At 45.6% G+C, this 13,374-nt stretch overlaps 1 protein-coding gene and 1 long non-coding RNA gene across 5 annotated transcripts in view; one reads left to right on the plus strand and one right to left on the minus strand.

Moving 5' to 3' along the window:
* The window catches only part of LOC107569285 (uncharacterized), a 13,161-nt gene extending 13,082 nt beyond the window's left edge, over positions 1 to 79 (plus strand). Inside the window, exon 3 of the long non-coding RNA XR_001606880.1 lies at positions 3 to 79. This is a non-coding gene — a long non-coding RNA (uncharacterized lncRNA). The remainder of the gene's footprint in view (positions 1 to 2) is intronic.
* LOC107569282 (complement C3-like) overlaps positions 1 to 13,374 on the minus strand; it is a 90,417-nt gene that overhangs the window by 42,176 nt on the left and 34,867 nt on the right. The window lies entirely within an intron of this gene.

Raw genomic sequence — 13,374 nt, forward strand, 5'->3', positions numbered from 1 at the left:
AGGATCTGGAAATTGTTGTCTGCGGTCAGTGTCACTGATTTAGACAGTATCTCCCAGCTCTTCTTTGGATGATTCTTAACTATGATCTTCACATCGAGAGCTGCTCCAGAGTAATCCTGAGCCTCCACAAACAGGTTCTCTGAGGAACCCACCCTCAGCAGATTAGGAGCCGACAGAACAAACCTGAGGAGATCAAATCAGAGCGTTTGAGAACAGATCTGTTAGTGAATCCATGAACAAACAGTGTGTTTGATACTCACAGCGGGTCACATAGTGTGAGGAGCGGTGAGGAGAGCAGAACAACAGTCAGAAACAGCAGCTTCACCTCCATCCTGACTGTCTGTGTGTGTCTTCCTGTGAGCGTCTGTGAAGCTGCAGCAGCTCCGATTTATACCCGCCTCCACCACCCTCAGAGTCCAAACTGCACGCTCTCTCAGTCTGTTTGTTTGCATTTGTTTTATAAATAAATGGACACTTAAGTTCACCAATCGACAGTCTAACAGTATAGCAAATTATAATTATGCTTGAAATAACTGTTTTCTATTTTTATAGATTTTATGAATCAAATATAAATCAAATCTGTTGAATTCATGTAATAAAGAAAGCTCAAATTTCACACTTGTTCAGAGACTAAATAAAGCTGCTGTCAGTAAAACTGAGTTTAGTTTTGTGAATCAAACAGGAGATTCATAAAGAGCAGAAAAGGAGGTGAAGAGTTCACTGCAGTCCAATTCAGATTTCCTGTAAATGACCTGCAAAAAACAGTTGTGTAAATTCAACCTTTGGTAAATTGGCAGCTGCTCTGTTGATCTTTTAAAGGTCGAAGGAATGAATAAATAGCATATATCCATAAAAATATGTCCCAGATGTTTCAGCTCAATACCTGTGCTTTTGTGTAAATGAGGTTCAAATGAGTTCTCTATTGAAATGACAAATGGAAGGACAATAAAGTTTAGAAATGTCTGAATAAACCAGCCAATATCTGTATCTGTGTATCCATTTTATTAACTGTGTATATTATAGTATATTGCATTATATTGCATCACATTATATTATATATTTGTTTTGTATGTCATGTTTTAATTCATAAAATGGAATAATTTGATATTTTTATCTTTTATAACTTCATTAGTATACTGTATATGATAAACAGAGACAGAACACACAGAACAGAGATCTTGAGCGTAACTGCAGGAGTTTATGTTTGGCATGCGCTCTGGAGGCACAAACCTTTTTTTATGGTAGACTAGGAGTGCCATTTACATTCAAGGAAAAAATATTTCATTTATTAACTTTTAATAATTATTTTTTTGAAACAAACCACTTTACAAACTGACTAATAGATATACATATAAAAAGCATTGTATGTTTAAAATGTGGTTACATCAATTATAATAAATGGTTTTTAAATGGCTAAGCAATCGCCAACTGCTGACTGTGGGATGATCGTAATGAATAATGGTGTGAACATAAGAAAGCAGTAATATTGGTGATGAAAGAGAGACTGGTTTGAAATTCTCTGACATGACGTTGACAGTGTTTACAGCACAGCTCTGCTGAAAAACATCTCTGAGAACAAAATTACCTTCAGTACGTTGTAATGTGTTAAATGATTAAGGATTGTATGTATGTTACATGTAAGTTACCCCCTGTAAAACATATCCACCTGATTATGCAGTGCAGATGTAAACTGTTTTCTGTGAATGTGCAAGACTTTCATTTCATTGGCTGCTTTATAAGAGTAACAACTGAACAGAATAACAAGTGCAAAACTATTTGCATTATATACAAGTGTGTTTATAATTATGATAATATTTTAAAATTATATGATAACAAACATCAGTCTGTATAAATCATCATAACAAACTGTTTATGCACAGCTAAAATAACTGGAAGTTGATGAGACCAGAAGCCTCGCACATTAGTTACAAATGATGCAACTCATCATTTTTGCAATTTACAAGTTTTGGCCAAAATAATATAATTTGGTCTCAAAAAAACACCAGTTGGTTTGTAAAAAAAAGCACTTGTTATACAATTAATGAATGCATCCTACTTTAGCAAGTGTATTAACGAGTTCACTGATGCCGATGTATCTCTGCCTGTGTTCTGGAGTTTGACTTTCCTCTCTTGTAGGTCAGTATTCAACCCAGGTCTGCTTTCCAAAAACATATTGAAGACTAAAACAACAGCAACGTGAAGACAATACTGTTCATGTATAAAGCAGAAATCTTGCTGGTATTATTAAAAAACCATGAAGGACATTAAACACATAAACCACCCAAATCCAGTCATTTACAAACAGACACTCGATGGACACCTATAGTGTTTTCAGCATCAGTACAAGTGAGAATTGTAGAAACTATGAAAACTAATGTTTTACTCAAGTCTGGCACAGAAAAAAAAAATTCCCACATGATTCTCCATTCATTGAGCCTTCAGTTTGACCTCTTCTGGACGCATATTTGCTGTAATACCAGGCTCCACTTAATCTAATAGTCATAATGAGTTCATTATAAATCAAATATAACATTTTTTTTTCTGTCTGTCTGTCACGCCCCTGGACTTTATCTGTGTGTTTTTGAAGAAAGGTTAGCACTTGGAGCAGGTCATAGGAATTCGGGAGCTGGCTTTGTGCTAAACACAAGTCACAGTAGACTGACCACTTGAGATCGTAGAGACGTCTGTAGACGGAGCTCTAGCCTCTAAAATGGTGTTGGTGACTCTTGCGGTGAGCTGGCTAGACTCCCGTTGAGGGGCCAGACATGGAGGCTCCACAGCTCTGGATGGGGATACCAAATTTTAACCTGCGCATGCGAGAGAAGGTCTCTCCTCAGCGGTATCTGCCACGGTTCTTTTGAAAGCAGCTGATTAATCTCCGGGAAACAAGATTGGTTCCCTCAGAGTGGGGCCACCAGGAGGAGAGAACATTTAGTTTCTCTGACTCGCCTGATAACCCAAGGGAGCAGAGCGATTGGAGGGAACGCATATAAATGGGTGTTGGGCCAATCATGGGCCACAGCATCCCGTTTTGTTGAAAAATAGATTGGGCAGTGACACTTGCCTTAGGAGGCGAAGAGCCTTGCCTTGCCGAAGTCTGGCCAAATCATCTGAACCAACTGGGGATGTAGTCTCTATTCTCCTGGGGTAACATTGTCCCTGGACAGCATTTCTGCTCCTTGGTTCAGTTTGACTAGCACATGAACCGCTCGTAGTGAGAGGAGTTTGCTCTGTGCTCAAAGAAGGAGACACCAAGTCATCCTGTAAAAGGAATGTGACCTTTGCGATTGATATAGGCTATCATAGTTGTGTTGTCTGACCAGACCAAGACACGGTACCCCTTTAAAGCTGGCAGGAAGGTTTTCAGTGCCAGACAAACAGCCGACATTTCAAGGCATTTGATGTGTAGGTGCTGCTCGTGAATAGACCAGTAGCCGAACGCCCGATTGCCCTCGTACAGAGCACCCCAGCCCGAGTTGGAGGCATCTGTTTTGGCCCAGACACATCTAAATTTGATGCCGTCAGTGACAGCATTCTCTTTCAATGCGTCTAAAAAATCAAACCGCTCGTTACCTGTGCCGGCGTGCGATCACTCAAGCTCAGTTGCTCAGCCCCTCGACTTCACTGTTACATCCGGTGATGTAACGTCCCAGGCAGCTGGGAGAGGAGAAACGTGAAAGCGGGAGGAGCAGGGCCACCTTCATTGAAGAAGGTGAGCCGCGAGCGTAGCAGGGATAGACTCATGTCTTCACAGTGAAACAGCCTGTCTCAGTGAGCCCAGTGAGTGCAACGTCTCTAGGAAATTTGCTCAGAAATGTTTAAAAGCCTGATGGCTGCAGGGGAGTCTTCGTCCTCTGCCAGGGCTTTTCGACGGCAATGAGCAGAGCTGAGCTTCTTCCCTTCCTCTTCTTCATCTTCTTGATTGCAGAGTCAACAAAAAGATGATCCTCGTCACTGAAGGAAAAGATTCTGATGAAATGACGCATTTTAAAATGAAGTTTTGTTTTTCAATATTTTTAATTTTTCACATTTATTTATTTTTTATAATTTTTAAAAGGTAATTACATTTTTTACATTATCTAATGTGTTTTGTGACTTTAAAAAAAATTAATACCTGTTTCCTCTTCAGGAACTCGAGCTGTGTCGGAAGACTCTTAGGGAACGCCCTTCAGCGTGACCGGCTCTGAACCTCGTGTGTAATCAGACCAATAGATGGGCGAGATGTCACGGGCGGGTGATGTAATGACCAGGAGGCTATAAAAGCATGTGCGGCGAGACCAGCGTCAGCTTTTTGTCATTCAGCAAGCGCTCTGTGTGTGTGTCAGTCTGATATCTGTTTGTGAGTCTTATTTAGTGTTGTCTGTCACAAATCTAAAAACAAGACAAAACCATTCACCTAAGGCGAGGGCAGGCAGCATTCAGGCTGTGTGTTTCTCCCTGCCCGCGTTACTTTACGGGTGGGGATGCACATAGATTGTTTGCTGTCTGCTTGGGAGCAGAGTCAGCTCTCGGAAAAAAGGAGCTGACGGCCCGTTTTGGTAGCGTTTGTTACTGCCGTGCTTCGCTCTCAGAGGGCTCTCTTTGAGGAGAGAGCCTTCACTAGCGTTTCACACGGTGCCGGCCCCGCTTTCACCGAGGCGGAGCGGCGGCTGTGCTCGTGGGTTTCGCATATGGATCCGGTGGAGGGAATGTAGACGGGCGCGTCCCTATCTACTTCCAGCGCCCGCTCTCGGGGTTCAGAAGCCCCCACCGGGGAGAGGGCGCAACGCTCAGCCTGTCTTTCTCCGAGGAGATTGATATGGAGGGCGTCGAAGAGCTCGCCAGTTTCACAAACATCAGTTACACTAACATCAGTTACACAAGCATATTATGCCTGATATTATAATAAGCAGCCTCAATGGGGAGCGGAGCTCGCGCAGTCGGCTCTCGGGGGGCGGATTGTGCTTTTACCGCTGTTAAACGCTCCGCTCTCACCGGGCACGCTCCGAGGAGTCTGTCTGTGCCTGTGATCTTGCGATTGCGGTCCCGCTGCTGCTGAGGCACGGCAGCGACTGAGATCGCGGTGATCACACATGATCTGATGGATGGGTTGGAGACGGGTTGAAGACGGCTCGTCCTATCTCCACCCGTGCTCCCTAGATCTAGAGCTCGTTCTCGAGGCTCAGAAGCCCTCTACGGAGGTCTCTAGAGCAGCTAATATGGTCTTACCCTGCCGGTCCGCCGCTTCAGGGCACCGAGCTAGCTGCTCTAGGCTCACCAGAGGCCTCTGGTTACCTAAGGAGGTCACCTGGCGGAGTGGGAGTCCCTGCCAAGTGTGCTTCATTGGGTCCTGCCCCAAGCAGGCTCTGGTCTAGTCTTCCTAACAGACGACATGGGTCTGAGGGCCGTCATTTTCAATAGGAGACTTCAGCTATGATAGTCCTGATGCTGTGGCTCAGGACCTCGGAGGGCAGGCCCCTCTGGGGAAGAGCGGTGTACACCGCATTACACGGTGCCCGTCTCTCCTCAGTGCCCTCAGGAGATCAGTCTGCCAACCCTGCCGGTATTCCAGGGCGCAGCGGTCTCCCGCGAGCACAACTCTCAGTCATCGCCCGGCAATGTAGCGGTGCTAAGAGGCTCGCTACATCCGTGGAGGTCTCTAGAGCAGCCGGTTCAGTTGTACCCTGCCGGTCCACCTTTACATGGCACCGAGCTAGCTGCTCTCATTACACCATCGAGACATCGAGATGTCGTTCTCGCTCACACGAAAGGGTTAAGACTTAATGCCAAGAAAAGTGTGCTTTCTCCTGTACAAAGAACCACTTATCTGGGCGTGGTGTGGGATTCAACCACGACGCAGGCACGTATGTCTCCTGCTCGGATCGAGTCATTCCTCACCACAGTCGTGAGAGTCAGAGAAGGCCGGTCACTGACTGTCAAGCAGCAGAGACTGTGGGGTCTGATGGCAGCTGCGTCCAACGTGATGCCTCTTGGCCTGCTGTACATGAGACCCCTACATTGGTGGCTCAAGACCAAGGGGTCTCCCCGAGGGGAAACCCGCTTTGCATGATCAAGGTCACGCGGCGATGCCTATGTGCCTTGGACATGTGAAGGAAACCTTGGTTCTTGTCTCAGGGTCCGGTGCTGAGAGCTCCTTGTCGCCGCTTAACGCTAGCGACGGACTCGTCCCTCACCGGTTGGGAAGCGGTCATGAGTGGCCACCCTGCCCGCAGTCTGTGGAGTGGTCGCAATCTCACGTGGCACATCAACTGCTTGGAGATGCTGGCCGTGCTTCATGTACTAAGACACTTCCTCCCAGAACTAAGAGGTCACCATGTGTTGGTGCACACCGACAACACAGCGGTGGTCTCTTACATCAACCACCATGGAGGTCTGCGCTCACGCCGTTTGTACAAACTAGCGTACCAGATCCTTGTGTGGTCCCAGGGTAGACTTCTCTCGCTGAGAGCAGTTTACATCCCTGGACATCTCAATTTGGGAGCAGACATCCTGTCGAGGCAGGGGCCTAGGCCCGGGGAATGTATGCTTCACCCCAGGGTGGTGAAGCAGATATGGAGAGTCTTTGGCCAGGCCCAGGTGGACCTGTTCGTGACTCATATGACATCGCACTGTCCCCTCTGGTTCTCTCTGAGTCATCCAGCTCCACTGGGGCTGGATGCCATTGTACAGACGTGGCAGAGGCTTCGTCTGCACGCCTTTCCCCCGATCGCTCTGCTCCCGGGAGTTCTGGATAGAGTGCGCCGGGACGGGGTCCGTCTTCTGCTAGTAGCCCCGTTCTGGCCGGTCTGAGTATGGTTCTCGGACCTGATTTCTCTCCTCGACGGTGCTCTATGGGAGATTTCCGTCGGGAAAGATCTCCTCTCACAGGCGGAGGATACGATATTGCACCCTCGCCCGGAGCTGTGGAGGTTGTGGGTGTGGCCCCTGAGGGGGCACAACTCATAGCTTCCGGTCTCCCAACCGAGGTTGTTGAGACCATCCTCCAATCAAGAGCTCCCTCAACGAGGAAACTGTACGCCTTGAAGTGGAAACGTTTCACTTCTTGGTGCGGAGACCGCCAGCTCGACCCAGTTAACTGCCCGGTTGGTACAGTGCCGGAGTTCTTGCAGGTATCTCCGCAGGGTTGACCCATTCCACCCTGAAGGTCTACGTGGTGGCTATTGTGGCCTATCACACCCCTCTTGGTGGCCAGTCAGTGGGCAGACACGCCCTAGTTACACGTTTCCTCCGCGGTGCGCTGAGGCCTCCGGTACGATCCCCACGTGGGACCTGGCTGTGGTGCTAGAGGCTCTCTGTAGGCCTCCCTTCGAGCCTATTGAGGAGATCTCTGATCGCCATCTTACTATCAAAACTACCTTGCTTCTGGCGATATCTTCTCTCAGGAGAGTTGGGGATCTGCAGGCCTGTCAGTGGCCCCATCTTATCTTGACTTTGCGCCCGGTCTCGCCAAAGCGTTTTTGTTCCCTCGAGCGGGTTATGTTCCTAAGGTCCCTTCCTCTACACCACGGCCTGTCATACTCCAGGCCTTCAGTCCTCCTCCCTTTGGGGATCCAGACCAGCAGAGGCTAAACTGTATGTGTCCAGTGCGAGTACTGGACGCATACGTCCACAAAGCTGCCTTGTGGAGAAGGGCGGACCAACTGCTCGTATGCTATGGTCCCCCTAAGAGAGGTCTTCCAGCTACGAAACAGACACTCCGTCGGTGGATAGTAGATGCTATTTCTATTTATTATGAGTCCTCTGATCTCCCTTCGCCTCTTGGGATCAAGGCTCACTCGACTAGAAGTGTGGCGGCCCCTAAGGCCTTCTTGGCAGGTGTCTCGATACAGGACATCTGCGGTGCTGTGGGATGGTCCACGCCCCTTACCTTCGTCAGGTTCTATTGCCTAGACATGCGAGCCACTCCTGGCTCCTCTGTTCTCGTGCCTTAGCTGTGCACGCTTCCACACTAGGCGAGATTTGAAAGTCTGGCGGCGTGGGCATTCTCGTTCGCTAAGCATCTTCCGACGCAGCTCGAGTTCCTGAAGAGGAACGTCTCAGGTTACGTATGTAACCTTGTTTCCTCGAAGTAACGAGACGCTGCATCTCAGAGCCATTCTTTTGGCATCTCTGCCAGCACTTGCTTCATTCCTGGAAGCTGACGCTGGTCTCACCGCACATGCTTTTATAGCCTCCTGGTCATTACGTCACCCGCCCGTGACGTCTCGCCCATATATTGGTCTGATTACACACGAGGTTCAGAGCCGGTCACGCTGAAGGGCGTTCCCTAAGTGTCTTCCGACGCAGCATCTCGTTCCTTCGAGGAACCATGGTTGCATACGTAACCTGAGACGATTTCAATTTTGTTTTTGCATACGCTAATATCAGAATATTCAAATGAGAAAACGTAACCGTAGCTTAATAGCCTAAAAGACGAGTCTTCTGGCATTTGAACGTATTAATCCTGATTTCAGAACAACATGTGAAGTATGAAAAGGTAAGAGGCCAGTTTTTGTGCTGCCGCCGTGCAGTGCAGTTTAACCCTTTGTATGACAGCACTGATTTTGAATGATCGACGCATGACCTTATCAACTGCTAAAATTAAATATGCTTGATTCACGCTTTGCTTTTGTCATATAACACCAACTATTTATTTTATGTTTCAACCATTTCATTTCACAAAAAAAAAAGTGGAAACTGGACAATGCAATATTATAATTTTTTTTGTTGCCTTTTCTACTTGTAAAAACACCAAGGGAAGCAAGTTGTGGAGATGACGATATAGTAAATCTATTAGTAATAACACTGATTAAACCTTCTGGCTATCACTCAATGAAAGAATCACATTGCTGTGTGTTTTTGAAAGTTTTGTTTGGTTAAAAGGTGAAATATCATGAAAATCAGACTTTTTCTGTGTTTAAGTGCTATAATCGGTCCCTGGTGCATCTATCTACCAACCCAGGATACGGGATAAAGAACAACCCAGTAAAATTGTTTTGGTAAGCTTCTCTCTCTGCAAGCCTGTGAAAAAAACAAGTGCTTCAGATATTGCTCCCCCTGTGACGTAGAAAGGGGATCTTATTTTAATATTACTGCCCCTCAATCTGCATGTTTCCATCCACGGCGCCGCCATTGTGTTTTCGCAAGTGACAACAGTGTACCAGTTCTAACGCCATAGCGAAAGTTCGAGCAAAGCATGCTAACTGTTCTGTCTTTGGCTGCACAGATGAGCACAGAACACTATTTTGAGTCCCAGCCTCAGCGGAGACAAGAGAGCAGTGGATTGATTGATTTATTTACTGTATATTACGCTGCTGCCACACATATCTAATATGAACATGCAATTTATTTCCCAGCTGATTACATTCACAGACATAACCGACTGTTTTTGTAACTCATATGTTTTTAACTTAAACTTGCGCGTATTTGTCAGTTTAAGCACATGCCGTGTGACAGCCGCTTTCTGTGCGCTCAGAAAACCCTATATCAGAAGCTCAAACTGATATGGTGTTAAAACGTATGATTTCAGTATGATAGACATGCTAATCAAAACCAAACATGTTTTTTTTTATCAGAGTATCTCTGAGGTACAATCTGTAAAGGCTCCACCCTATTGTGGAAAGGGGGCAGGAAGCAGCAGCTCATTTGCATTTAAAGAGACAGACACGAAACCGTATTTCTGCTTCCACTCAAAATATTCAAAATTCAAAAAAATTCAAAAAATTGTGTCCTAAGTCCACCTCCTCCTGGCGGGGAGACCCGGTACTTCCTTCCCGGGTCTGTAGGCATTCAAAATTATATAATACATGATCTGTGTGGTATTTTGAGCTGAAACTTCACAGACCCATTCTGGGGACACCTGAGACTTATATTACATATTGTTAAAAGGAGCATAATAGGTCACCTTTAATAATTAACATCACCTTTGCAAGTATGACTCTCACCCAGCTTGTGAATTAGCAGAACTGGAACAGAGACATTAAAATGCTTGACACAAATGTAGCGTCTGGACCTAATATATGAATAGTTAATTATAACTAGTTATGGTTAATTATTCATATTTCCCCATGAGCTGATTCTCTACACAAATAATGCTTTAATGTACCAAGATAGTGATAAAGACAAAATTGTGAAGCATCCCATTTGGAGATACACATGAGCCCAAAATGTGTAAGTGACTTAAGTGTAAGTGTGTCCCAGCACTGAGGTTGCAGGAGTTAGTGTACTGGGTTGCGGCAGGAAGGGCATTCAGAGTAAAACATGAACCAAATCAGTTGTGTGGATCACTTCGCTGTAGCGACCCCTGATAAAGGAAATAAGCCGAAAGAGAGAGAGATACACACACACGCATAAATATATGTATATATGGGTCAAAGATGAGACGTCACCATTTTGGTGTCCACGTCAAATTAAACTTAAAAAAGTAATTTTATATACATAAAAAAGACATCTTAAATGCAACTAAAGAGTCTACTTTCATATTTCAAATGACTTTGGTGAAAAAAAAATATGAGGGAGATAATGTTCCAAAGTGAAAAAAATATATGATTCAGTGTAATTGTCCGGACTTTGATTTTACCATTAGCCTACATCTTTTAATCTGTTGGAAGTAAAAGGATTTCTGGAGATGAAGCAGCAGTCAGGAGTGGAAAGCATCACCCAACATAAAGCCAACAGCACTGCAATCTAGCATTTTTTAAATAAACATTAAGATATCTTTGGTGTAAATTATGTAATGATTGTTAAACATCACAAAGACAATTTTATATATTATGCTATGGTTGAATGTATTATTTGTTATTCACAAATTCACTGAACTGATGAGTCGTTCAGCCAGCACTGCACCAGGTTAAAGCATTTACATGCTCTTTAAAAGCCTGATTTCAGAGCAGCTAAATGGTGCTAGGAACTAGGTGCTGCGGATGCTGCAACACTCCACTGCCGATGGCAGTTTAACTGCACTGCAACTTAAGTTGACACACACTGAAATTAAGTTTTGTTTTTCAATGTTTTTCATTTTTCACATTTCTTTTTTTAATAATTTTTAACTCTTATTTAATTTTTTTATACATTATCGAATGTGGTTTGTGACTGTAAAATAATAGTTATATATAAAGTTATATATTTCAAAGCAGATCTTGTGTGAGCGACGTCACTACACTAACCGGTAAGAGACCAGTTTTTGTGCTGCCGCCGTGCAGTGCAGTTTAACAAAAGGATGATCACACTGATTTTGAATGATCAGCGCATGACCTTATCAACTGCTTAAATTAAATATGCTTTATTCACGCTTTGCTTTTGTCAGATAACACAACTGTCAAGTTTTTCAACCACCAAATATTTATTTTATGTTTCAGCCATTTAATTTAACAAAAAACTGGAAACTGGACAATGTTTTTTTTTCACCTTTTCTACGTGTAAAAACACCAAGGGAAGCAGGCTGTGGAGATGATGAGATAGTAAATCTATTAGTAATATCGATTAAACCCACTGCCTATAACTAATGATAGAATCACATTGCTGCATGTTTTTGATAGTTTTGTTTGGTTTAAAGGTGAAATATCATGAAAATCTGACTTTTTCCGTGTTTAAGTGCTATAATTGGTCCCCGGAGAGGCAGTACTAAGATTAAGTGACATGGCATTTGATGTATGGAAGCCATTGGTACATGCCACTATGCTCAGTGACACATCCGGTGACACTTCCGGTTTTCACTGACATGTGCCAGTGGAGAGTGGTATGTGCCACTGACACTTGTGACATGTGTCACTGACATTGTCGCGGAACATGTCACCGTATGTTGCGACAGTGACACTGCTGCTGTCAGCCGGAGTATAATGCAGACTGTGTAACACACGCACTTAACGGCAGAGCGATATTTAATTGATGATACGTTTCGGTTTCTGTCAAGCTTATTAATTACATCACGGAGTTAATTTGTATAATAACTTAGGCTTCTTCATGTGTTTAATATTTGTCTCGTGTCCCTTTGTTTGCCTGAATGTTTTGTCAAATAGCCTACTTTAATAAAAAATAAATAATAATAAAAATCTCACATTGTTATAAAATGGTTTAAGTTCTTATTGCATAATTCTATAAAATTATTTTTTGAAATATTAAAGCCATAGATGAGATAGATTGCGCTGGCCAATGTATTTAGGATGCTGCATGCATGCAGTACCAGAATCAAAGTAACGGATGCGACTGTACATGCGGTAGGCCTATTCGTAGTGACCCATGATAGATTAATTCTGTGTGTTTATTGAATGGATAGTTTGGCGTGAGTTCTCTGGGTTGTGCGATGTCTACGCTTGTGGTCCAGGAGCGCCATCTCTGGCTGTGTCTGGCAGACATGAGGGACACTGACAAGGTTCGGTTCCTCAATGCGCCACATTCGCAGCAGCCTTCAGCAAAGCGGTGTCGTGGAGCCGGGCGTGGGCGGGCCACCCCACCTGTCCAGGCCCTGAGACAGGCGACCCAGGGATGGAAGGATCTGCTCTTCGGGAGATGGTGAACGCACCACTCCCTCCCCCAGAGGAGGGCCGGGCGGAGAATCTTTTGTAAAATTTTTTCCCGCCGTTGGCCTCACGGCCGACGGTACCCAAATTCTCGACAAAAGAGCAGTTTCCTTTACCTCTGGTTCCCAGGAGGGCACGGAGAGTTGCGGACGGACTAACGCCGGACCTCACTCATCCTCCTCCTTCGCCAGACGGCAGCAGCAGGCGGTTCGAGAGCGTCAACAAACGCCCTACTCACGCGCCCTCTGCCAACCCGTGGAACCAGGTGAGACTTGCCCGCTCACAAGCCGCCCGAGCTGGGTCCCTGTGTTCCACCTCGCTGCCCCACTGCGGGTACGGCTGTGGTCCCGCTGGTCCCGCTTGTACGGTTTCTGGTCGCTTGGTCAGCGCTACCCAGCCCGTCTCGCTGGCTTCTGCGAACCATCAGCCTCGGCTATGCGATTCAGTTCGCCCGGCGCCCGCCCAAATTCAGCGGTATCCGCTTCACTACAGTGAAGGCGGCCAATGTCCCTGTTCTACGGGCAGAGATCGCAGTCCTACTGGCGAAGGATGCGATAGAGCCGGTCCCTCCAGCCGATATGAGGTCGGGGTTTTACAGCCCTTACTTCATTGTACCCAAGAAAGGCGGTGGGTTACGGCCAATCTTGGACCTGCGAGTTTTGAACATCAAGATGTTGACGCAGAAACGCATCTTCGGATGCTTCCGTCCCTGAGATTGGTTTGCAGCGATCGACCTGGAGGACGCGTACTTTCATGTGTCGATCCTTCCACGCCACAGACCATTTCTGCGGTTTGTGTTCGAAGGACGGGCATATCAGTACAAGGTCCTGCCCTTCGGGCTGTCCCTGTCTCCCCGTGTCTTTACGAAGGTCACGGA

The sequence above is a fragment of the Sinocyclocheilus grahami genome, unplaced genomic scaffold (assembly GCF_001515645.1).
Source record: "Sinocyclocheilus grahami isolate Dianchi unplaced genomic scaffold, SAMN03320097.WGS_v1.1 scaffold1329.1, whole genome shotgun sequence".
Classification (NCBI taxonomy): domain Eukaryota; kingdom Metazoa; phylum Chordata; class Actinopteri; order Cypriniformes; family Cyprinidae; genus Sinocyclocheilus; species Sinocyclocheilus grahami.